Genomic DNA, 27,944 nt, shown 5'->3' on the forward strand with positions numbered 1-27,944 from the left:
TACTGAAATATATTTTATTCCAATATACAATGAACCATTCATTTACGAGGCTACATTACGTAGGTTGCAAATCACGCCCTTTCTCCACCCTCCTCATCTCTCTCTCTCTCTCTCTCTCTCTCTCTCTCTCTCTCTCTCTCTCTCTCTCTCTCTCTCTCTCTCTCTCTCTCTCTCTCTCTCTTGTTGCAGTGCACTCAATTAGAACTGCAGTTAATTAATAAACAATTTAGAAAAAACAGATACATAACACATAAAGCGTATGTACTATTTACAAAGCTTACTTTCTTTAAACAAACGCATGTGGCCGTAATATGTATTTAAGCGTACTTCAAAAAATATAAAATGTCAAACAACTATAAAGACTGTAGGGCATATTCAGAGATATTCATTTCCAGTTTCCCGGATTGTAGTCTTGTGTTCCGTAATATTTCTATCCACGTTTCCAAAGCTCGCAGGAGAAAGAAGATCAAGATTTGCGGAAGTTTCAGCCCATCATTCTGTCAGAGGCACAATAGCATCCCTCACAGTATGTTTATTATAGAAAACGAGTGCAGTAGATTTGGAAAGTTTAGCCTAAAGTAGTGCGATAACAAACTGTGCAGATGTTATGTTCATCTTTACTGTTGTGCTTTGGTCATGAGTTTATTCATTTTAGTTTTACAGACATTCAACATTCATCACTTTTTCATAAGCAATACCTATGGATTGCTTGTGTGTGGTGATATATGGATACTTAGTCATGAATTTGCTAAAGTGCTGTTTATGAGTACTTTACGAAAAAAAAATATTTGTTGGGCTTCTTTTATACTGCATTGCTACACTGGCATGTGGATTCTGTAAGTTTTGTTAACTAGCATTTGTCTGGATAGGGTGTTCTTAGAATGGTATAGTTAGTCTAAAGTTTAGGCTTAAAGCAGAGGTTTATTCTGTGTCCGCATTCTGCAATCATCCACATCCCCTGAAGTATATAATCGTAACCACTGACACATTGCTATAACCTGAAATTACTTAGAGTGAAAAAGGAAAATAAAATCTGCAATTCTTCCAAAAACTCTTTTAGAAATCCAAACAGTACAAATGAAAAACTTTTATATATCTATAAGCATGATTTAGACAGTGTATACTGAACAATCAGATCCCCATTACATCTCTCCCATCTTTTCCCAAAAAGGTATAAGAAAAGCCATTCAAGGTTTGAACAATAAATGCAAATCATTTCTGTCTGTATTTTTCAAACCAAAGGGCAGTATGGATCATCCCATCCAGTTCCACATCCACTTTACTCAGAGGGTGGCAGTCATCATAGACATGGAGTCTGAAAGTAAGAAAACAAGGTACATTATGACTCGACATATATCCGTAAATTTCTTGAAAAAGGAAACATTCAAACCAAATTCATGAGATTGCGAACAATGCCTATTTGATAATACAGTTATCAGTAACTTCAACACCCCCAAAGAATTAAGCTGTCTAGAATTTCACACAGTTCTACCCATTTTGCATTACCAAACCAAAAATTTTGTTTACATACACTATGCTTAAATCACGACCTTCTGACATGGACTTAGTGATATTCTCAAGCACGCGTTCCTTCGTGCTGTATTGGACTGTGCTTAAAATAAAATAAAAATTTTTACTATTTATTTTTCTCATGATATAAACCCAAATGATGCATCAATGTGTTGAAATAGATAACTGTCACATATTTTACTTACAGAAATGCAAAAATCCCCTCTAAAAATGCTTAATAACTGCCAAAATACCTTATACCCCCTAAACTAAAATGCTTATAACCACGTATTTTAACATTTCACTGCTTAATTTGATATTTCAAACAAAAATATACCTTAAATTATCATACTAAAACAATATAATATAACTTCAAACAAAAAATACACCCCAACCATCATCCCAAAACACCTACAGTAACCTTACATTACAGTACTCTCCTACTACTGTTACTCTTAAATAGGTTATATACACCCCTAAAGCACTTATAACTGGCTATTTTTACAGTTCATCGCCAAACTTGACAGTTCAAACAAAAATATACCTCAAATTATCATCCCAAAACAACCTAATATTTTAAAGTCATTTTGCAAAATTAAGTACCAGCCTACAACTGTTACTCTTGAGTATCCCCTATCGTTCAGACAAGCACGTTTTCTTTAAGCATCGTTCTGCCATACTGTAATGCACTTGCACTAGGCATACATTTTACATATAGTGATATTTTCCTGTGTTGTAAGATGATCTTGAAATGACATTTACTGAACAGGTACGTATTTTAGGATATCTCAAATATGTGGGTAGTTTAGAACGATGGGGCACGTACCTCCAAACAGAACGCTAGGTCTGTTACATCATGTTAGTATTTTTGTGATTATGTACAAATACATTTATGATAAAAATAATGATTTACTACAGTAGGTTCTTGATTTATGCCGTTTTGTGGTTAGTCCTCACCATCTCCCATAAATTTATTAAAAAATTCTTGTGGTCTCTCTCTCACTCTCTCAGTATACAAATACTTTAATGAGAAAGCACTGCAAAATATTTATAACACGTTATTGCACCTACAGAATCCATTTATACTGTACTGATCTAATCACCATAAAAATATTTAATATCCGAGTTTCATACGTAAACACGAAAATAACCAAATTCAGCAAGTTCACAACAAATAAATGAAGGCAGTGTTGCCATATTTTTTCCTTTGTCTGATTTATTGTACCGTATTTCATTACAAGTTTCGTTGGCTATGATTATCACACATATTATAACAGTACACAAGAGAATATTTGATCACTGTTGATGTTTCATCTCTAATCACCGTAAAAATATTTAAAACCCGAATTTCATAAGAAGTTCCAGTCGCACCAGAACACCAAGATGACCTTGATAGCTCCTCTTTGGCTGCAAAAGGAATGGTTCCCAGAACTCCTCGAACTACTAGCAGACTTCCCAAGACTTTCCGGCAATCCCAAGTCCACTTATATATACTTAATCAGTAATTACGGATGGGGCCCGCCCTCCTGACCTAACATGGACATTGGAGCATAAACAAAAGTGAAGCTCTTGGCCGAGCTGTTCCTCTTTCTTACCCCGAAAGTGAGTGGGGTTAGTCACCTATATAAACAAAAGACTATCGCTACCACAATTTTCAAAATTGAGGCTGCCGTTGAGTTTGAAACTCTTAGCTAAGTAATTACTGGGTAAGTATATATTAAACTTTATTTTATCATAAATAAATGAATAAATTTATTAAATAAATTTATTAAAAACAATTTGAGCATGAAGTATAAAATGAAGAATTTCATACTATCATCCATACTCAAACAGAAGACGTTTGACAAATTGTGAATGAGGACTGACTGATTGCAGAGAAATATTATAAAACCGGACTTCCTTCTCTTTTACACTAAACGAAAATACCTTTACTTTATAATTTTCCTAGGAGAAGGGTGACAGATAAAGCCAAAAGATTTTCCTTAAACCACTGAAGAATGCAAAAATGCAAAGCAAGGGATGAAAAACCAAATTAAAACCAAACACAAGGAAGTGATAGGGAAAATTCTGAAAAAGTAACACCTCAACAAGCCTAATCTTAACTTCTGTACTTATCAGCTACCATATTACGATTATTTTCCCTGTGCTACTAACTGTACTTATCAGCCACCATACTATGATTATTTTCCATGTGCTACCATTTTAGATGTGAAACATTTTGAAATAAATCTCGTAAGTTGAATGTTAAGTATAAAGTAGAGCTTCGTTTAGGTTAGGAACTACGTCTATTTGCAGTCGGCTGTAGATATCTAGATAAATATTCAAAGTGTAGCTGTAATATACAATCTTTGTTACTTAACGGAATTTGTTGCTTTTCAGAGGGGCCAGACCCCTCACTACAGAAAGCATTCCAACTTACTTTGTATCAACACCACGGGCCAACAGCATTTTGTGTAAGAAAATGGCACCAGCTGGAGGACAGCGCCTGTCGTTTTTACCGACGAGGAACAGCACTGGTGCTTTCAGGTTTTCGATATGCCTTGTAGGAGACATCTCAAACATCTTGCCAAGAACTTCTGCATCAGGAACCTTTCCATGTGCGAATGGGAAGCCAGTTTCTACAAACGTCCTGAAGAAAAACAACTAAATGAATAATACAGTTTCGTATAAGGACATAAGACCTGTGAATGCATGAGAGTCACTACCAAAACTCATGGTTCGATGAGCATATAGAAGAAATCTCTCTCTCTCTCTCTCTCTCTCTCTCTCTCTCTCTCTCTCTCTCTCTCTCTCTCTCTCTCTCTCTCTCTCTCTCTCTCTCTCTCTCTCTCTCTCTCTCTCTGTGCTATGGAGAGTATTACAGGCCTTAAACACATAAATTGCTTCCTTTTTTACTAATGGGTTACTCTGATATATAAACAGTTTAGAAATCTTTTTCAATTTATTCCAGGTCATTGTTTTTATGACCCTCTCAAAAACAGATTCACAATCCAGTGTTTCAAACTTTATAAAAAGTTACCTGTTTCTTTGAAGGCCAGTCATTCCACAACAACAGACTTCCCAACTTGATATTTTTGTTTTGAAATCATAAGCATCTCTTTTAACAACTTTTGTCCCATTCTAAACAGAACTGAATTCACCCATAGCTTCTCCTACAACGTACCCACTCTGCTGATTCTATGGTCAGTCTTGTGAGTTACTTTTCAAATTTTTGTATATGTCAGTTTTGAAGTTGGCAGTCTTTTTTTTAACAAATTACTGTATTTAATTTTCAATGGCATTATCTTTATAAGTAGCTGGTGACTTGGCCAACCTACTACCCGGTACAGTGAACCTAGAATGAATATGAATGAGTCAAGCAAAGAAAATTTAGGGTAAAACATTTGTGGATTGTTCTTTTGTGCATCTGCCTTCAATTTACTTAACATATTAGTTATAAACTGTATTAAAAATATTCTAACAATGTAGTAACAGTTCATGCAGATACGATGGACCCATCCTCCATCAATCGTGCAGGGAAGGAAGAAAAATTTTCATATCTCGCAATGTCCAGCATTTCAGAGCAGACAAGAAGTTAAGACCATTTGAATAAATCTAGAGCTCATGATTGTTTGCATAAGGTAAACATAACAAACAAACTCATAAAAGCTGGTTGGTTAAAACATGCAATGTACACCTATCATCCATACTCTCTAACCAAAATTCACCAAACACATCCCCAACCTGTTTCAACTACAATTTTTTACCGTCTTAATGTCTAGCAAAAAACTCATAAAATAAAACACTCAATCACTTGGTAACCATTATCTCATTCTTATATGGCTAAAATTGAAAAAACTTAGATTGTACTGAATACGAAACAAACATCAAAAGTTTAAAATTATGTGACACAATTACTGTACCGTAAAATTTTGAAACAGGACGCTACAAAAATGACATAACACTTAACAACTACTGTACCACATAATTAACAGGATACTACAAATTAACAGGATACTACAAAGACAATACAAAGAAAATTAAAAAAGGGGTGAGAGAGAAAACTACAATATTACCTTGAATTACCATTTCACACAGATTATACGTTAACTCAAATAACTTTTGTCAAGTACAACATATCACAAAGTACTTACAAATCAGGATTATCCTTGTAGACTATAGCCGATGGATAATCACAGGATGGGTTTCTACAGGCAATGGCACTATATGTACCCTAAGAAGACAGAACACAAGTGTCAACACTCACTTACCAATCGGGAATATCTGTGACGTTAGCCATACCCGGGATATCTGTTACGGGGTTCCTAGCTGAAACAGCCTTATAAGTCTCCTATGTGAATGAAAAAAGGGGGATGTATCAGTGTTAAAGAATAATATTACTACATTCTTACCGGGTACTCACACGAACAGATTTCTAGGGGAAACTAAAATACAAAAATGCAATTGTACATGAGGAATACACTTGATTCCTGACATTAAAATGTAGAACACAGGTATCACTACTTTCCACAGAAGAGTAAATGCAAAGGACTAAGGGTGTGATAAACTGTAACTTGCAAATACTTCACCAAGTATATAACTTTATACAATACAGTATACTATACTGTATTGGGCATTATCAAGGGTTACTGAATGTTTTTGTCAGGCAGATAAATTTTTCAGAGGCCAGTCTACGTAAATAAAATCTTTCAAGGTTTGAAATGCAGATTCACACACAGGAATTATGAAAATAATGTACGTCCTTGTTTTATTTCACTTTACAGCATATACAGCATATGAATTTAAGTAGCCTTTACATATAATAAAATGTATAATACAAACAACCATCTACGCCATTTTTACACTTCCTGCACTGTGAAATTGCAATTAAAAACTTGGAAAATTTCATTTTAGTACTAAATACAGTACCTACCAAAATAACTTGAAGCACAACAAGAACATCCAGTACTGTAGACTATCACTGTAACGATCTACGTACTGTAAATACCAAGCTCATATATATTTACTGTACATTCGTGAATGAATTTACAACTTTGGAAGCTAATGCACTCCTACTTGAACATCAACAAATTTTTTCCTGCAAATCAGGCTTCTTATTTTTATCTAAACTAATAACACAAATATCAAACCATTCAAGAGTTGGTCTGGTTCAAGTACCATTTTGATTTTTAACTTTCATGAAGCCATCTACCTAATACTGCCACCTAAAAATTCTGGTTACAGTGTCCCACCATTTAAAAACTTGATATTCTTTGAATCATAAGTCTTTTTCTTATTTTTCTTATAATTCGCTTCTCCCCTTCATGACTGAAACATTTGCATTGTTCAAAATATATACATATAAAATCTGAAAGTATTTAACTTGGTTATGGGGCACTAAAATAATTACTTTACTTAATGCCACCTAAAACAAATAATGAAGATTAAGATGATCCCAATAAAGAAAGTAATGTACGCGTTCTTGGTTTACTCACCACTAGCAAGAAGGCCAATTTGTCACGGTCAATTTGTTGATATATCTTTAAGACTTATTAGCCATTTCTTTCTCTCGGTTTCTGTCTGATTGCCCACTGTGAGAGCTGACAGTCTTTAAGGCTTATTTTACATGAAAGCTCGTTCATTTTGAATAATATTAATAATACTATGTAACTGGTAAAAAACATGAACCTAGAGATCTCTACAAAAACATGAGGTTGACAGATGTTTTTACTTACTGGGTGCTGTGCAGCCAATTGTGTAACTAAATAACCTCCATGTGAACCACCCAACAGGAATACTTGGTTAGGGTCAAGGACATCCTTGAACCTGAAATAGTAGTGTACAACAGGTATCATAACTTCTGCACACTTCCAAGGGCAGAGTAATATAAGTCATGACTACACAAACTCCTATACTCAAGAGATAAACTGGATTAACAAGTAAGTTTTTAACTCCATTGTCAACTTTAACAGACTCCTCCATTTGATTAAATGATTTTGTCATACTGACGACAAATTATAAAATAGTGGTAGCTCCAGTCGTGTGAACTAGGTGACATCTCTCAGGTGCATTTGAACCAACATGAAATCTCAAAAATTGACAGATGATAAAAGTTAAATTCAATTTTAATGAAATGAAACTGATACACTGGATAGGTGAGAGGACCTGTCATTATTTCTAATACCCTGTACAGTAACAGTTTAAACCATGGAAATATGAAGTAACAGTACTATATACTGGAAACTGAATTTGGCAAGTAAGCACAACTCTCTCCACACTCCTACCTCTCCAAACATAAAAGAGTGGCATTGTGGACATCAGACACATCAACGGTTCCACAGTAGCCAGGCAGAGCATTCACCCCATCTTCTCCAAATCCTAGCGAGCCACGGTAATTAGGAAAAACAATAGAATATCCTAGTTTCACAAAGAAAGCAGGTAATGCATTGTAGACATTGGTAGACGTTGCGTGTGGTCCGCCATGGGGCCAGCATATCAAGGGTCTCTTTGGTTCACCTAAAAATTAAAAAAAAAAAGGAGTAAACCAGTTTGAATTTGGCCTGTAAGTATTGCAAGATAGTATCTTTCATGAGTAATGTATAAGTACTGGAACTAAACATTATTTCTTTTCAGTACTTACAACAAAAGGACAGTGTATTACATAATAATGTTCGCGTCAAGTTTTCCAATATAACACTGAATGTCTGATGCTTAATTGCTGCCCCAACAATGATAGTCAGCATATCATAACTTTGTAAACAAATCAATAAATATTTTAACAATTACTAGCCTTTCTAAATTATACAATACCCACTCTAAAAGTTGAAAAAGCTATTGAATAAACATCAGAAGTGTTACTGCAATGATTAAACCTTATAAATCATAAATTTTCCATAAATTTTCCAAACAAGCTAATACTGTAGTACAGTAATGTTAAGTGTGCAATTGACCAAAGTGATATTTCAGCAGATGATGAAAAATACAAGTAGTTTGTCAAAAGGCAGCAGATGTGGAAGTACACTAACCAAATGAAGACTGACAAAGCCATCCAAATGAATGACTCATGCCCTATCTTACTTGGCTGTTTATCAGTATTCATTCATTATTCAAGCATGATAATGATAACATCATTATCATGTCCAGACTGAGACTGCTTGAGCATGTAATACAAGGAGCAATTAGTCAGAAAAGTAGTGTAGTAGCACAACGAAAATCTATGAAAACGCCAGAAACTCGTTAACCCTTTAGGGATGGGTTAAATATACAGTATATCAAGCACACCCCTGGCCGGGCAAACTTTAAGGTTGGCCAATTTACAACAAAAAACTCATCATTGGAAAGAGGAAGATAGGCAAATGCACATGATGTAAGAAAAAAATTCTAAATATTTTTCCCTACCTTCCACGGGAAGTTAAAAGCGACTATTTACGACCCTGTGTGCGGCCTCTTTTACAAGACACTCGTAAAAATACGTTGATTTCACAAAGTTATGCAAGTTTTTTCTAATAATTTATTTTATTTTGTAAAATTATAATTACAGCTCACACAATATCATAACAGAGAAGAACTAAAATCGGTGACATATTCTGAGTATATTTGTTGCAAAATATTTACGAGATTTACTGAGATGGGGAGATGCAGTAACTTTTTGTGAAGTATACACATTTTTCTAATATTTCTTTGTACTTTTCTTTGTAAAAAATTACAATTACAGCCAACATACTATAATAAAGGATAAGAACTAAAACCTACAGCAATCCCTGGGTATATTAATAAGACATCCTGGAGCTGCAAAGAGGCAGTACATCCTCCTCTGAAATCTCAAGGCATACTGATCGATGTCTCTCCTGTTATAGATACTCATATGAGGATTCCTGTCCATTAAGGGTTCCGAGAGGACATAGAAGACGACCTGGACAAGATCAGAAGTTTGGTAGAAAGTTCACAATGCAGAAGAGACTGGCGAAAACTCATTTACTGCTAAGTCGCTTACCATTCAGAAAAACACTTACCTTCTTTTAAATCAGTTGGACCATAATACATGACTGAAATTGGTATATCAGAATACTTTGGATCAGGATGGGGAGTGTCATTCACGAAGCCAAAATGACTGCGATAGTGAATGGCGATTCCGTCAATTTCTCGCTGCTCGGTTACCTGTCGAAAGAGGGAAAGTTTTTAGTGATGCTGTTGTATCAATTTATTTGTTTTCTATATTGATAATACACATTTCCATACAAACCAATTCAGAGCTTTTAACCGTGGCACATGCTCAGCCAGTTCCCTATTACCTAAAGTTTTTATCAGTGGTTCTTATTCCGCTGTGCAGTCTCCATCTGACAGTGTGCGGAAGGTGGGGGGGGCCACTTTCCTTTACGATGAATGTTTGTAAGGATACGCAGTTTGTCCCTGGAGGGGGCCTAACGGCGTCAGTGTACCTCACGCGGTGCACTGTAGGCATTATTTTACGTTCTTTGCAGTGGGCTGAAGGGACCTGACCTGACCTAACCCAACCCCTAGCTGCAACCCCTTTCATTCCTTTTACTGTACCTCTGTTCATATTCTCTTTCTTCCAACTTATTTTCCAGAGTGCAACTGCGAGGTTTTCCTCTGTTCCACCTTGAAAACCTTTTTGCTCTCAATATCCCTTTCAGCACTGCATGACCTCGTAAGTCCAAGTGCTTGGCTTTTGGCCTAAATTTTATAATTCCATTCCAATAAACAGTCAGTTATAGCAAAATCACTTGTAATTAAACAGGCTGAAATGCTATTTAGCAGACGAGTCCAAGGGGGAAGATAACTATCAGAAGTCAATCAGAAGGAACAATGGGGACTTGGCAACAGCAAGTCCAAAAGGACTGCTTCCAGGATCCCCAGACTCTGGACATTCCCAAAACAATGGGCTCAATGTTTAGTGCATGTGAATGGTGCTCAGCAGGTACTTCTAAACACAAATGCAGTGTGATGAGATTTAGCGATAAGATTGCTGTGCTTAATTTACTTTGATCTGGTACATCACTACCACTTGCAGGCAGAATGTGACATTTACGAATTAACCATTTTCTTAATCTGCGATCAAGTAGCAATGTGTGAAGCTACTCATGAAACTCCTGAAAATGTTAAAACTCATTAAGATTCGGCAGAGTTAAAGGCAGAACAGCCTAGGTTCAAAAAGCTCCATGCAATATTGTACACTGTACAAAGTGCTGTGAGTCCACATCACAAAAGGATAAAAGAAATTTGGTATAATAACCTAAAGTACATTTTCAATTAGACTAGCAACCTGGTCTGTCGATCCTAATTGTATGAGAGACGAGTGGATTCAGAATTGGTTTTCAACATGTCCTATGAACTAATAATCTTGTTTGTAATAATCTTAACAATCTACTTTAACTGCTTGCTTACTTTGTTCAGAATCGTCCAGAGACATCAATCCGACATAGGCTCCATTATACACTTTCCAACTAGATGACAGAGGATTGTGTGAAAAAAAGCAAATAAAATCAAGACTGGCATGATACGGTGTTCGGACAATGGATACATAAATTTCACCTACCTCACTGAAGTTTATCTGCCTTTCTTGTCCTTCATCAGGAATGTGTCCAAGGTACAACCGATTTGGGAGATTTAGAAACGAGGCATCCACCAACAACCAGTCATCACATACATCTGCCACAGAATAGCTACCTATGTGTGGTAACACTGTAATCACATCAGTGTCTGTAAAGCAAGCAGAGGACCATTACCACGTGTAATTTCATGTTACACACCGAGGCATTCTTATTTAAATGTAAGAAATGTTGACTCAGCGTGTACAATCTGCTTAGTAACCAATACTGACGACATCATTCTTGTTTATGTGAACTGACTTTCCGTACTTGCTGTTTTTTTGTCATCTTATAAAACCTGACTTTGCTTGATAAATGCTTCCGACTCTGAAGTAAAACGCTGTCACCGCTTATAGACAAAGTCTGAAGTAAAACTGTTTTATGAAGTTGGGAAGTTTTTAGTAAGTATCCTTTTGTTTAATTGTGTAATTAGGTTTCGTGATTGTGATATTTTTGAGGTCTTTAACTCTTCAGCTTTATTTGATGTTTAGAACTTGAGTGAGCGTTGTTACACCTTGCTGCCCATCCACTGTCTCAAAACTTTAAGGATATGTTTGTACTTTAATGATTTGGTTTCAAATGAATGTGTTTGAATACTGACTGGTTTTCTCTAACTTAAGTACATAGTACTGCTATTAGATGCCTATGAAATAAAATTGGCGTTCTCCATCACCCTTCATCTATAACACTCTTTCAAAATTCTAGCTCCACTTAAGATACAAGTGAAACCATTAAAGTAGTTCTGAAAACGTCACTTGAAAAACACAAAATCAATAGTTATCATCACTGCACTCCACTTTTATCGATCACATACAAAATCTCATTTAAATTTCAGTCATAATTTTCTTTAAACGAGGAGAAAAGACTATTAGACAAAAGAGAAATACATTACTGAAAGAATATTGTATAAGAATTCTACGTATGAACACTGGAACTAACTTGCTTCATGTTTACATAAACATTAATCAGCAACTTCCAGAATGATTTATAGAAAACATTTCTGTATCCGTTGCAGTAGTGCTATACATGCAATGTATTCATGTAATGACAAATTTACAGGACATCAGATTTGAGATGTTCATAGGCCTTGTTGACAGTGTCCCCCGTAATATCTACTGGATAGAATATACCTATGTGAACATAAGATAATTTCACCAGAAGTATCATAAGAGATTTCTAGTTTTTACACATGAACAATACAATGACCAGTGATATTTTTTTTCTTTGAATGGCCTGGTGGTTTAGTTGATACACAAGTGATCCTAAGTCTAATAGAACTGGACATAATGTCTGGTATTAGAATAATCAAGAATTTGACGATACTGTACTGAATTCTTAAAATTAATAATTTCTATAAGTAGTATGACTGTTGTTCCAAAACAGGACATTGTGCAATTAGAACCTCAATAGTTCAAGCAAAGATGCAATGTATTAGTACCCTAAAACCATTCACCTTTTACTGATAATTTATTTTTATTTTTAACTATCTATTAATTTACAAATCCATCTTTTTCATTTTTTTCCAATAAATTACCTCATCTTTCTGCGTTTACTATTACTATTACCTCTGTCATTTTTTTCATATGAACGTCACATTCTTTGCAAGCTTAAATTTCAAATTAATGGCCCCTGTAGGGTTGATTTACATGAATAGTGTTTATCTTTGGAATAACAACAACTATAAATCCACAATTCTTACCAACGTTTACAATATATGGCAGTATATTCTCTTGGTGGTAAGATGAAAATGCAATGCGTTTGCTATCGCTAAGCCAACAGCGTCGAGGAATGCCACTGTAGCCATATATGCCTTTGAAGCTGTACCCTTCTTCCGTGGCCACTGTTCTTGGAACGATGTCAATTACAACTTTTTCCTGAAAGAGAAAAAAGTTTGAAACTTACAAAAAAGCAATCGAAATATACCTAATTAATGGGACCTAGGACTTTCTCACTTTATCAGAATGAAACTTGGTACAGTACACTGTATTGTATTTTTTAATACACAACACACATCTGAGAAGAAGGGTAACTGTCTTTTCGTATTTATATCAACATGCAACTCTCCTATATAATTCAGTAATGTTCCCCAAAAACAGATTACCAGGTGAGAAATCACATATGCAAGCATTATAACGTGGATTTAATGGGGGCTCTGTTCCTGACCCCTTAAAATATTTAATGTATTCATTAAATAGCTGCCAAGTAACTCTAGGACACTTATTGAAAATTCATATAGAGTACTGTACATCTAATTACACTTGGAATTATTTATAGAAAACATTTCTGTATCCGTTGCAGTAGTACTATACATGCAATGTATTCATAATCATATAACACAGAAAATCACTTAACTAAAACAAAATCACATGATGAAACAGAAATGAAAGAGACGTGAGGAGGACAGATGGTGGACAGAAATAGATAGAATCATTTCACACATGCTACACCACCTACCCCCCCAACTCTCTGGGGAATGGACGTATGTGCAATGAACATGCCATTTAAAAAAGGACAAAAGACACTTCCCACTCCAGAGATTTGAGTCTGCAAGAAAAGTAAGACTGTCCAAAGCTCTTCATGAGTATGGACCCTCTACTGAAGCAAAGAGGTCTACGCCCTTCAGCCAGAAGATCTGGGAAAGAAACCAGCCGTAGCCCTTAACTGCAGAAGCAGAGAGGAGTTTATCTCAGAGGTGGTAGACTAGAAACTCAGTGCTCTGCTGAACAGTGGCTCTGAAGAAAGACCCCTCTAACTACGCTCAACATCCATTTAAACTTGCATGAAATGCTTTCTCTTGAAGGAGATGCTAGATGGTGTCCAGTTTTGAAGTGTGAGAGACTGCATGGCCTAGAGATATCTCTTTTGAAGTGTGAGAGACTGCATGGCCTAGAGATATCTCAGTAAGTGTGGTTGCCAAAGCAGTGTGGGCCGCCGGCATAATTCTCTTGGTACCTCAACAAGAAGGCTCAGCAGATGTAGATCTCACTCAGCTCAGCTTGTGGCCAGAGGATCCACCACGGTCAATCTCGGACCCAAAGGGAACGGCACATACTGTAGTTAATCACATGAATATCCTGCAGCATATCTGCAATAGGCTTGAAACTTCAATACCAGATATAAATGCTGACAGAGAAAGAAAACGAGACGAGAGGCTAGCCTTTTGGTAGAGACTGCAACAAGCAAAGGCCTTAACCACGGTTTAGGAAAATGAATCGTGTGAAGGGCAGGCTCCTAGTATGTAAAAGAAAACAGGTTTTACTGTTTCTTCTTCAAAATAATACTGGAACACCAATAGGAAGCTTCATAATAACCAATAGGTGGGAAAGACCAACATATAGTAAATGGATAACAGGTACAAAATAAATCAGAATGAAAATATTTTCAATTCATTTCACTGTAAAAGAGTGTAAACAGTTCCTAGAAGTTTAACACAATATTGCATACCTGTTTACCAGGCCAGGACAGGAGACACAGCTGTGCACATTTGGCATGAGGTCCTCCAACAGCTGAACGCAAGAAGGCAATTTTTGTGCCGTCTGGGCTCACTCTGGGTGTTCTTATGTTGCTAACACCTTTTGCTATTTCACCTGAAAACAAAAGAAAACACTTCTGAAGCCTTATAACATTTTCTAAAACCTGAGTAATCTTCACAACTTATCTTGAAAAGACAGACCATCTAATTATGTCAGCAAACAGATCAGTTTCTCTGAAATGACATTATCCTTCAACACATCTGTAAAAGTCTGGATTAAAATCGATGATTTAAAATATCCACATACAAAAACAAAATGGAATAAACATTTTCACACAATCATACTTCACTGAAGCTGCCTTCCAAATCCATGTGGAAGAGCTGACTCCTATTTGGGCAGTAAATGAGGCTGAGACGATAAGGTGTGCTGACAAATCCAACACCAAATATGCCTTCATCCCATCGAGCCCAGACTAATTGTCCAGGACAAAGCTCATTAGGAAGCTCATGACATTTGACTTCCCTGACACCGTGTCAAGAACACACACTACTCCCTGAAAAATCAACTTAAACATTAAAAACTGGTAGACATAGAGGAGGGATCATGAGTTTGTACAATAAAAATTAGTTTTAATTTGTTTTTAGAGAAAACTAGCTTGCGTAACAATTCAGATGAGGAAGATTTGAGATGACACATCTCAAGATGCTGAAATGATGACCTAACTTCAACAAGGGATTAGAGCCACATAGAAATTAAATTTATACAGGCGGTCCCCGGTTAACAGCGATTCGGTTTTATGGCGCTTGTCTAGTGACGAAAATCGGCAGAAATATGGCTCCAAAAGAGCAGAATAATAAAAATTTGGAGGTTTTTTGATGAAAAACTCAATAAAATTGCAGCTTACATCGTTTTCAATACACCCAAAGCATTAAAAGTAAGGTTTTCTTAGGATTGTTGACGATTTTCAACGATTTTTCGGTTTACGACAATTTTCAGTTTAGGACACGGCGTAAAACCGGAACCCCCGTTGTAAACCGGGAACTGCCTGTGAATGAAAATAACAAGTAGTACTCTTGCTAGGTCCTGCAACACAATAATCAACTCAAAATATTACAAGATTCAACACAATAATCAACTCAAAATATTACAAGATTAAGATAATTAATCATAAGAAAGTTTCACATTCTACTAAAAGACAAAATATACCAAAAAGCTCATTTGTCAGCTGAGACCTGCTGGGCTTTAAACACTCACACGAACTACTCACAGTTCATATAGGAAAAATATTCCGTAACATACAAAGTACCACATGATACTTTAAGTTTCTTATTAAACAAATCAATATACTTTACCTTATGTTTGCCTTCCAGTTGCTCACCCCAGTCATCTACATACTGAAATTCTTGACCTCTCGTGTCTTCACCATTGCTACTGAAGAGAAAAATATAAGGTTCAATGCAACATCGAATACAGTAACTTAATTTTGTGTAACATCCAAAAGTTAATGAGTACATAATAGCTGAACTTTATTACTCGAAGTTAACTGACATAAAGATAATTTGGAGTCTTATTAGTAGTTATCAGGAAGAACTAAAACTAACCTAAGATTAAATTTAAATGCATGCTGATAATCACATAAGAATAAGCATACATATAATAAAAAATGTTACCAGGACACCTATTCTTTAATGTGTGACACAAGCTTATGCTTGTTAGTTGGTTTTGTTCTCTACTTCAGTGAACAAGAATTCCAACCTGCGCCATAAATGTTCTAACGTCATATCTATTTCCTTGAGCAAGATGCACACAATCAAGCATTTTTCTACAAACGGAACTGTAATGTCACACAGTCAGTATTTAGGAAACGAACTGCAAGCAAAGTCCACTTCTTCTGGTCCGTTATTGTTACAAAGCATATGCACTACATTCACCTGTGACTATCATAACAGTAAGAATTTTGAATGAGCTGCCTGTGGTCAAAGGTATATACGACAATGAAGTTTCCTAGGGGCAGTCCACTATCCAAGCCGTACATACAGCATACTCTTGTTTTGTTAAGGTTTTGTTAGAATGTATCTCTGTAATTATCACTGCTTTATTTTCCTGCTGTTTGTCATCTCATGACCTGATTACACAAATGAACAACAGTTTTCTTTGCTACTCTATTATTTTGAACATACCTCATGATTCCTGATATTGCTTTTCATCTAAACAAAAACCGTGGTTTCCCACTATGGTCCACATAACAATAAGATGTAGACAACAATTGGGCAACACAAAAATGAGTGGTTTGCCCAAGAACAATAAGAAGAAAAACACGAGACAAAAGACAAGTATTCTGAGAAAGGTTTGGTTAATAACTTGCAGGTACACTGCTTTGCTTATGACCAAGAATTCAATGAGATGACAATAAAAGCAAGTATGGAGACCCAGGTGTTATTTACCTTTTGGGCTGCACCAGAAAATTTGTCGGTTTAGGCTTCTTCTTTTCGGCTATGTAAATCAGCTTGGTTTCATCTGATGACCACTCCAAGCACGCGAACTCCCCGTCTGCGTAAACCTGAAATACAGGGTGTACAATGCAGTATACAGGTAAGAACTTAGTTTGGTCTTAACATTCTTTTTTTATGGAAGCATTTTAAGATAATATGATGAATGAGAAACACACATATACAATAAAAGCTGCAAGTAACCTGCAAAAACTTAAAATGAAAAACAAAGGGAATCATAACTCTAAACATCACATTAAATGAGAAACATGACAAAACTGAGCTCATGAACTATGCTCACCTATCACAACTCTCTAAAACCATCACACTATTAATTCTGATAAAAGATTACAGCACTGCAATGTGTGACGGCATCATACTCTATATCCCTGCCTTGTAACCAAAACACGTTCTTTATTTTTCTTCAAAATCTACTTCATAACCGAATTACAAAAATAACACTGCAATATCCGAGAAACACTTTTCATCCGCTCAACAAACTGAATTACCTTTGCCATGCTTACTCTGCAGCCTTGAGATCGAAAGACACCATCGACCCATCTTTTCGATAATCATTATACATTCCGCCCCTTGTCCTTTTCAGACGCCAAGACGTAGGCTGATCGCCTTCCAGTTGGACTATGCTGACTAAGGATCCTGTAAAACGAAAAAGTTCCTGATACATAAAGCATGGTGAGAGTTTTTATAGTCCAATATCTGATTAACCACAGTGCAGAGTCCATGACCACTACTAGATTTTCCTGAGAATGACTAGTATTTTGAGTCTCTGGACAAAAGAGTCCATATTCGGGTAGGACTTGCAGTGAGTCTGCATTACGTTCTTGCCACTGATTTTACTTTGCACGCTCAAATTGGAGTCAGTGACAGAAAGCTTTGTTTTGTCTACGTGTGGAAATAAAAATGGGCTAATCTTTGGCATCACTTTCTGGACGTGTCATCTATGGCGATACCCTAAGAAGCAACCATCTTAAACCACAAACTGCATCATTTTGCTAAGTTTTTTCGGTCCAGCATTCTGGAATATAAATGTTCTGATACAACCCTGGGACAGCCTGGAAGTCGATGAATTCTCGACATACGACGTAATCAGAATAGGGAGATACAGGGTCATGGTTTCTAACGGGCCACTGACTATCATAGCAGCTCTTTGCTGCCCATACAAAGAGTAGTTTGCTAAATATCTAATATTTCCGACATAATTCCCGGGTGGCTCCTAAACGAAGGAAACCTCCTGCATTGTCTGTGCTTCAGATACAACAGGAATCTGGAAAGGATGAACTTTCATGAATGGAGGCTATTCAGCAGAGACTATGAGGCAAAAGTTCATTGGCAGAAGCACTAGCACTGCCTCTATGCCTGGCAAATCTGCCTTCTCCTACCCCAGAAAAAGTGGGACTCATTCTGTAGTAGCGAGTCCACACTTGCTCCTTTCTTCAGCTATGCCAGCTGCACTGGGTTCTTCAATGGAACTGGCAGTTATATCATCACCTTAAGGAGTTCTCCGGATGAGCATGGAACGCTGAGATGAGGCCTTTTGCTGGTCCTAGTCTTAAGGAGTCATCCTCATCCACCATACAAACCTTTGCTTCTAATAGTCTTTCTTCTAGCTTGGAGACTGAAGTCTGCAAACTGTGCACTCTATAGTAGGAGAGCACATACCAAGAACTGAAATTCAATATATTTGTCTTGGGGTCTAACCATTGCAATGACACAATTCCCAAGTAATTTAACTTAGCAACTGTACCCTTTTCAATTTTGTTCCCTTTTATATCATGGCAAATAAGTACAGGACCTTCTTGTTATCCTGTCAGCACAATTTGTCAAGTCAGTATCTCTGGAGAACCAAGGGTACAGCAGTCCTGACCAGCAAACTCAGTTGACAAACACAAATGACATTACAACATTACTAAAAATTACTAGTATCATTATCAAGTAGTTTAACCATACCACTGAGATGACTTACTGAGCTTTCACAGGGCTAGAATGAAAGCTGATGGAGCTCATTTCAAAACTCACGTGATCAAATTACAGTATCACTTACGCATTCTTATGCGCTGGATTTGGTGGAAACGAAATCACATTTTTGCCTTGAACCATATATACTGAGTTAGTGAAGGTTCTCTCCATGGAAGACAGATTACGCGAGCTCCAGGTGACCTATAATGCAACGAGAACAAAATTAAACCTCCATGCAAATATAGGCCTCACAATTTCTAAAAACTTTACAAAATTGTTTGTCTTCGTATAGCAAGTTCTGAAGTTACATCATATCTATGACTTTCCAAGCCTGTTTTCAAATGTCTCCAGAGGGCAATTTAATTCTACTAGCAACCAAAACCACTACACAGTATGTAATAAGCCTCTGATTTGTACCAATGACCAAAAAATAGGTTAAAATAATCCAATTACTGTACTGACAATTGTAAACTAGCAAGATTTGGTAATGAGGCATCACTTAACATTGTAGGACAAATCTGACTTATGCAAATGCAGATAGTACATGAATTTACATCTCTAATGCCATCATGTAAAGTTGTCTGGCATTTACTTATTTTTAGAAATGAAATGCTTTCTTAAAATGCTGAATGCCCTCAAAATGCATAAAGGGCATAAGAACTGCTTCCAAGTCATTTTACCAAATATAATAAACTTTTCATAAAAAAATATTTATGCATATGTTAGCCAACCAACCTGAACTGCGACATCATGACTGCTACCCTCTTCATTTGGGGAGACACTCAAAATCTGGGCATTTTTGAGGTCACTAATTTTGGCAACAGATTTATACGCCTTAACAATGGAGTCAATCATCTGGAAAAATTGAAAGTATGCAAAGATTATGTCTGGTTCCAAAAACACTCATGCACATAATTGTAATGTCCACAGTGCCCTCTTAACTTCTTTAATCCTTCACACTTTTAAATCCAAATGCAAGAATGTGAGTCATTCTGATGTCCGGTAGCAGAGACTCTAACCTGTATCAAGAGTGTCAGAATGAGGTTGCATTGCCAACCTGACTGCATGAAAGTCAGCAACGTGACCTCGTTCTGATACTTTGGATGCAGGTTCGAATCCTGCTACCAGACATCAGAATTACTTCATATTCTTGCATTGGATCTGAGGCTTTGAGGTGACAAGTATACACGAAAAGTGTGAAGCATTCGAGAAGTTAAGAGGGCATTACAGTTATTACAATTACCACATGCATATCTGGTAAAAAGTGACGAGTAGATTGTATAAATACTCCTGTACATTAATTCAGTTAAGCAATCAAACACTACTACTTATTCTTACTAAAAATAAATTGCCTGATATGATAAAAAATATATACTTGTACTAAACCAAAGTGAAGGTTTTCATAAACAAACCCACTCCTTCACAACAGAACTTAAAGCTATCTTAAAGTAAAGGGTTTGAGATGACAGAAATTCATACCGCTATGCAATTGTACATCATCTTCAGGAGTAATCTTTTGCTTTAGACCAAGAACGATAATAAAGAATTTATTAAAGCCTAAACAGACAACAAAAAGATTGCAAACCAATGTACCAGTGTAAAAGGCAGTATCGTTTTAGAACAAGGCAAGCATGCAAGCGTTTACAGTAAACTAAGGGCCTAACACATACAGGATGACTTGTAATGCACTATAAGTTATGCCTAAGGTTTTCAAAAGCATCTTTCTACATATACCATCGTTACTAAGATGAAACTTATTGCGTCAGCTTCCCTTGAAAGGGCTGGGCACAAAGTGAGTTCTCTGCATACTTTTCATACACTGAAACTGCATTCCACTTGTCTCTTACTCCGCTAGTTCTGATTTTCTCATCCTACCTATCAGTCCAGCTTCTGTAACTACTGTACCTCACTCTGATACTCGCCCAAGAACAAATTCTTAGGGTCAAGCCCATAAACATCTAGAAATACAACTCAGGTGTGGTTAAATTTTATTATGATTTTGTCAATCTGTACAGTACTTGGGACAAACTAAACACTATTTACTTATTTTCAATTTTATTTGTGGTATTTTAATTGACTTATTTATTTACTGTCCTTTACTCATTTCATTGTTTTTGGCCACCCATTTTGCAAAAATGCTTTTGCTTACGATACCAAACTAACTCACAAAGGTTATATAGACTTCTGCACCCAAAACACTATTCAAGTTCCCACAATACTAATGAAATAATTACAATGCCCCCTTAGGGGGTTAGCGCCATCGATGCACCACACGCTTTGCACTGCATGCATTACTTAAGGTTCTTTGCAGCACCCATTTGGCTCCTAGCTGCAACCCCTTTTAGTCCTTGTACGCCTAAATTTTATATTCCAATGCAGTAAATTGCAGTTATTGCATGAGTAACATTGTTAATAACATGTACACATATCACAGAATATTTGAAAACAATTTGCAAGAACTACACCTACCAGCCAATGCTAATTCTATTTCATATACTTTCATTTTAAGTTTTACCGTTTAATAAACCAATACAACCCACTCGACCACCCTGAAGGACATTATAAAAATATCTATTCCTGATATATGTACTGCAATAACTGGCAAATCCGAATATCAAAGAAAATAAGCCGCTAGGTAACTATTTATTGCACCTTTTTCAAAGCTGAAAAATAAACTGAAGTGTTACCTTTGCCTGGAAATATCTTTTCTGACTGAGTTGAGGAACGGTAAGCTTAATAAAGCATACCCTAGACAAAACCCTAAGCATTCGCAGTTTTCTGCAAGGTTCTGAAATTATAAGAACACAAAGGTTATAGTCACCATATCTTACAGATATGGCAGGCACAGAATTATCATATTTTATAGTATGCAAACCAGATTAAATACAACTACCATGCCAGTATTTGCTAACAATGCTGTCACAAGGATGCCCATTAATAGGTATCCTTACAGTACAGTACCTGCCTATAAGTGTTTTGGTTTATCTTCATGATATAAAATAGAAGCTGAACAAGCAGTTAAATTGTAACAGATTTAAGCCCATCAAAAGCCCGAGTTATTCCCTGCTAACATAAGAGTCTTAACTTAGTTTTTAAGTTATTGGCGTATAAATTAGGAAAACTGGTTTATAGAAGAGCAACGTCCATGCTTTTTAGATTACTGCGTAACCTAAAAAACTGAGACTAAGTAGGCCTAACTTTACCTACGTTTCAAAGGCACGAGCTCTTGGTTGGAAGAGAAAAAAAAGATGAGACAATGTCCTGAAAAACTAAATATTACCAATAATAATATAGGAATAATTCATAGCCTCAAAATAATATGAACTCATACAATTCAGGCTGCTGCTGCAAACGGCGTGACATTTCTAGTATCAGGTTCAATACTACGCAGTTTGCTAGGAGTTTCATCTTGGCTACAACCGAAAGGTGGAATGGTTTGCCTGGTGCAGTTGTGGAATCCTCTGATCGCCAATATATAGAATATTTCAAGAAGAGCAAACTCATTCCTGCTTTCTGATGACATCCCCTGAATTTCAGGTGTACCTGTTTATTTCCTGTTCCCAGACACCTCATTATTTATCGCCTCTTCCTATAAACTGTCTCTTTCTCTGGAAGCCGATTTCCCTTTGGAAGCCTCTTGGGTCTATATATAGTCGTTTTGACTCTGTCTATATGGGTTTTCAGCTCAAGATTTAGAAATAGAAAGAAAAAACAGTCAGGAGTTGGGATAATTCTATACTAGTGAGTTAGCCGAAGTTAAAGCGTGGTGGATCCTGACTCCCGTGAAACCAATACAGTATCGCTTCTCAAAATAATCCATATTAAAAGCAACAAATATGTAATCTTAATCTTGAAAACTGCTAAGGAGGAAGACATCCACTTCCAGTAATATATAATTACAGTAACGCCCCCATATTCACATTCTCATGGTTCGCGGACTCACGCATTCACGGGTTTCTCCGTGGAACATATCTAGCCATTTTTCGCGGAAAATTCGCCCGTTTGCGGTATTTTTCCCTGAGAAATATTCACTAATTACTGTATTTTCACATAATTTTCATGAATAAATGCACTTTTTGTGATAAAGCTATTAAAATACTCAGGTATAAGCATTTTTATGGGGTTTTTCTTGGTTTAAGCTACAAAATGGGCAGTTCTAAGTGTTCTTAGAGGGGTTTTAAGCATTCGCGGATTTGACCTATTCGCGGGGGGGTAGTGGGACGCATCCCCCGCGAATACGGGGGGTTCACTGCAATCCTGCTAACCACTGACCAAGAGAAACACAACGTGAAAAACAAAATCATAGCTGACACTGCGTCATAGAAGGAGCGGTAAAACTGAAGACGACTACCGCACCCCATTGGCTCGGCAACTACCAATTTACAGTATGTGTAAAATGGTCACCGTCTTTAGTACAGTACTAGTACCCATAGGGTGAACATAAAAACATAAATAAAAGGATGTTAACATCCCATAACATAAACATACACAAAATCATGAGCAAGAGGCGGTAAATGGTCGGCGACTGGCCGGAACCAGGCCGCTGTAATAGTCCTCAGTTTTACCAAAAGAGCAAAGTATAGAAAGTATTTGAAATCAGTTTCACCAAAAGAGCAAAGTATAGAAAGTATTTGAAACCCAGCTCCTGGACCAGCACGCCCATCCCCCCCCACCCCCCCTCGCACACATCCTGACTCGAATTCCCTCAAGTTACGAATTACAAGAACGCATTCCGGCCTTACGTTCCCCCGCCTAACCTAACCTGAGGGTCCAACCTCAACGCCCGTGGTAACTTCGTTCAGAAATTAAAAGTATCGTAAAATTACTTTAAAAAATTATTATATATCTTCCATTTCGTTCAAACCACAGGCTAGACTGAAAGGCCACCATTATCCCCGCGACAAAAGGCCTAAGCTTTCGGCGAAAATAGTCTTAATAAATTATTAATGCGGCGCATCCATAATAGTAGCCTAGGCCTACTGGCGTCCCCAAACTTTTATTAGCCTCAGAAACGACATAACCGCCAGTGTGATAAATCAATCAATCAATCAATAAAACAAAGGCTTAAATAAATGCACTGGCAAGGTCGACAGCACTAGAATACGTCGGGGTAAAGGGGCGTAAGCCTATGCTTGCCAAGCAAAACTTTCCTGGAACACCGCTTACTATAGGCCCTATACGGCGATAAATTTTGATCATTCCGTATAAAAGCAATGATAAAATCATGCCCAACGGCAAATGATGTTCAGTTTATCGCCTTAATTATACATAAATCCGGAAATAAATGACGTAAGTGAGGATTGGTCTAGGTCTAGGCCTAACTAGGAATAATGGCTCCCAGTCTCATTCTATATCATTTTTCTATAAATATTCTATTAAAAATTAACATTAGAAAAGTTTACCTTTGCCGAAATCAACTACTGGGCCAAGTTGCACGGCTGGATGTCTTTAGGATTAAGCCTCTGTCCCGTTCGGGTCGAATACAGCATGTGAGAGGAAGAAGGGCCTAAACGCCCAAATACCCCAATTATATAAGGTCAGCAGGTGACCTGGACAGTGATGATTGCCTAATTATTTAAGGTCAGTTGATAATCATGAAAAATACATTAATCATATATGAATAAGTTAAGTATACCTCAGTTTAACCTATATGAATAATTTTTATCGAACGTTTCGAGATTTTGCGCTGATAAAGAAAAAAAGTTGCCTCAGTTAATTACCGGCTTTATAAAGTAGGTAGAGTTAATTAATACATTAAATGAGATAATTAAGCCTTAGAAACTAATTAATTCATGATAACCAAATGCCATGAACGTAACTCGTTGGTGCAGATAAGATGGTGCAACATGATGAGTCACAGATTCTAAATACTTGACAATTTCTCCATTAAAGTGACTCCTAATTTACGAATAGATAAGAATGGAAATGGTCTGTGACTATATCAAGTTAATAAGATCAAAATTTAATCAATTAAGCTGCAAAATAAAAGTAGAACTAGAGAAAGCCGTACGCTTTCAAATCATGATAACGATAACGGTTACAATCTTGAGCCGTTACAAAGAAATCGTAATGGATTCCTGCTACTTCTGTTATGGGGGCGTGAAATTCTACCGTGAAATCTGAATAAAAAGAACATTATTCTCAACGAAGTATAAAAGTCCTTTGTGAGCTAAATATGCGTAGCTAAAATGGTCACTTTAAATTATTTATTAGTATCTGAACTTCCTCGTTCCTTGTTGTTTAATTCACAATTCTTTGATTACGGCAATCATCATCTAACATATGCCATTAGGTCTTCTCTTTATATCAATCTTTTATTTCTAATTTTATCTTATAAACTATTCTACCCCTTCTATTTTTTTTACAGAGATCACAGCTATATCTTCTCATTTTTCATTCCAACACTTTACGGCTAAAGAAGTGTTCCTTGGTATTAAATGTATATCTCAATGTTGATTTTGATTTGGTCAAAAGTGGACAGTAATTGGTGTTTAAATACACGCCTGTATGGTGTGTGTGTGTGTGTGTGTGTGTGTGTGTGTGTGTGTGTGTATATATATATATATATATATATATATATATATATATATATATATATATATATATATATTATATATATTATATATATATGTGTGTGTGTATGATGTGTATGTACATATATGACACACACACAAACACATACATAGGCCTTTTTTTCTTTTTTCAGATGAATAAACTAAAATCTTTATTTTCTTTGCATCATAAAATACTTTCGGGGAAAAATGTTGTCGTATAAAAAAATTAAAAAATAACCATAAAGTTTAGGTTTGCATATATAACATTACCTCTAGGCTACATATTGCATCTACAGCAGTTCAACTTGGTCAAAACATTACTAAGTTGGCCAAAATTGTCTTTAACCGCCCCCCACCTAAATCGGATGGTCCTTAAGCCATCCACACTTCCGCCTGTGCTTAAGGCGTTGTCTCGTTGACTTCTGAGTGCCATTTACTGTGTCAGAACTTCCATTCTTAACCATTCTTTAGTCTTTCCTATTTATTTATCTAACGAACAATACGCTATTTAAGGCTATCTCATAATCGGCTTACCACTCCCGTTAGTTACAATGTCACTGGGAATATACGGTAGGTTTCATTGTGCTTACCCCATATGAAAAATGGGAAAAGGCACGTTAAACGAAGAAGAAGAAGTTTCATCATACAGTCAGCAATCGTTTGTCCTGAAATAAATGAGCTTTTTTTCTACAAAAGTCTAAAATTTATCTCTTTTTAAACCCCAGTTTTTCAGTGAGATCCAACTAATGTGGCGTGGTTCTCTCAAGCAGTCTGCTTCCAACCTTCCCTAGGCCTATGGAGAAACCTTTGGTTTGGAGGTTCAAAATGGATAGGAGGAAAATGAATTCCACATAACGGAAGAGTGAATAATGTTTGTAAAGTAAAAGACAGGTTTAATTGTTAATATTAACATGTCTAGTCGACAGGAAAGTCACTAGCGACTACGATAAAAGGCTGAAATAGCCAGTCTTATCAAAGGTCCAAAAGAATACACAATCAACAAGGAGAGAGGGAGGAATAAAACTCCACCTTGTAGGAGAAATAAGTATGCAGAAACTCGAGTAGAATCATATTTTTTTATGACGGTTGGAGAAAAAAAGAACACAAAATTTAAACTTTTGAAGGTCAGGGGACTGTCTTCCAGTTATTTATTACTATTTGAGATTATCATAAGCTCTGCATTCAATTGCAGAAGTGAAGTGTGGTGAACTGAACTGAATTAAATTGAATTTAGGCCAAGGTGTAACAGGAGGAAAACCTCAAAGCAGTTGCACTATAAATCAATTGTTAGGAGAGTGTGGAAAGTAAGATGGAAGAAAGAGAATATGAAAGGAGGTACAGTAAAGGAACGAAAGGGTTGCAGCCAGGGCCTGAAGGCACGCTGCAAAGTGTATTGAAGAATGTTTGAAGCCTTAACGAACTGAGGCAGTCGAGAACCAAGATTTAAGATATATAACAGATCAAACGAAGTATGTTTGAAGAGATGAATAAATAGAAGAAAAACAAAAATGGGGTAGCAAGACTGGTCATTGAATAAACAATAAAATACAGAAATAAAATTAGAAACCTCTGGAGATATACAGACATTACAATGAAAACAAGAAGAAGAATAGGCCTACATACTATAACATACAAATTAGATACATAATAATTTTTAAAAAAATTATCACGAGCTCGAGAACTTACAGTAGTAGAGACTTCGCTCTGGAGAACAGATCAGTAACTGGTAGATTTTCCCTCGGCACTCGTTATCGTTAGTGGCACCTCTCTCTCTTCTCTGAAGAACGAAGCCCCTCGATTATATGAATGAACACGTTCGACACTGCTGAAGAATAGCTTAATCTTCGCTTCATCGTACTGAACTTTAGGACTGTCCAAGTTTACTTCTGCTACGCAATACTTTGCTTTTATTTCCGTATAGATTTCTTACAGGTCTTTGTTTTTGTCTGTTTATTCGTCTCTTACAGAAATATTTCTGAGTGGTATATTACTTGCCGAACATTCTCTCTCTCTCTCTCTCTCAGTTACTGGATGAATCCAGTTCTTAAGAAATGCACCATAAAACTCTCTCTCTCTCTTTCTCTCTCTCTTTCTCTCTCTGATATTCTGGAGATTTCAAGTACTTTTTCTGGATATGAACAAGAAATCTGGAGACTTCGCAATTTTTTCATGATAAAATCTGATAATCTGAGTTTCGGCAAAAAGTCAGGAGAAATCTAGACTCTTCTGATAATCTGTTGACCAAGCACCCTAACTTAATCTTTTCGCTAGCATCTTAAGCTCCGAATGGTTTTATAGCAAAAATTACTTGATAAGATAAACAGAAAGTGAGAGAGAATGGTTGCCACATAACAT

At 36.4% G+C, this 27,944-nt stretch overlaps 1 pseudogene; it reads right to left on the reverse strand.

The window, feature by feature from the left end:
* Window positions 1-1,039: 1,039 nt before the first annotated feature.
* LOC136854464 (acylamino-acid-releasing enzyme-like) lies at window positions 1,040-24,568 on the reverse strand (annotated as a pseudogene).
* Window positions 24,569-27,944: the final 3,376 nt, after the last annotated feature.

This window comes from Macrobrachium rosenbergii, chromosome 29, assembly GCF_040412425.1.
Source record: "Macrobrachium rosenbergii isolate ZJJX-2024 chromosome 29, ASM4041242v1, whole genome shotgun sequence".
NCBI classification, from domain to species: Eukaryota; Metazoa; Arthropoda; class Malacostraca; order Decapoda; family Palaemonidae; genus Macrobrachium; species Macrobrachium rosenbergii.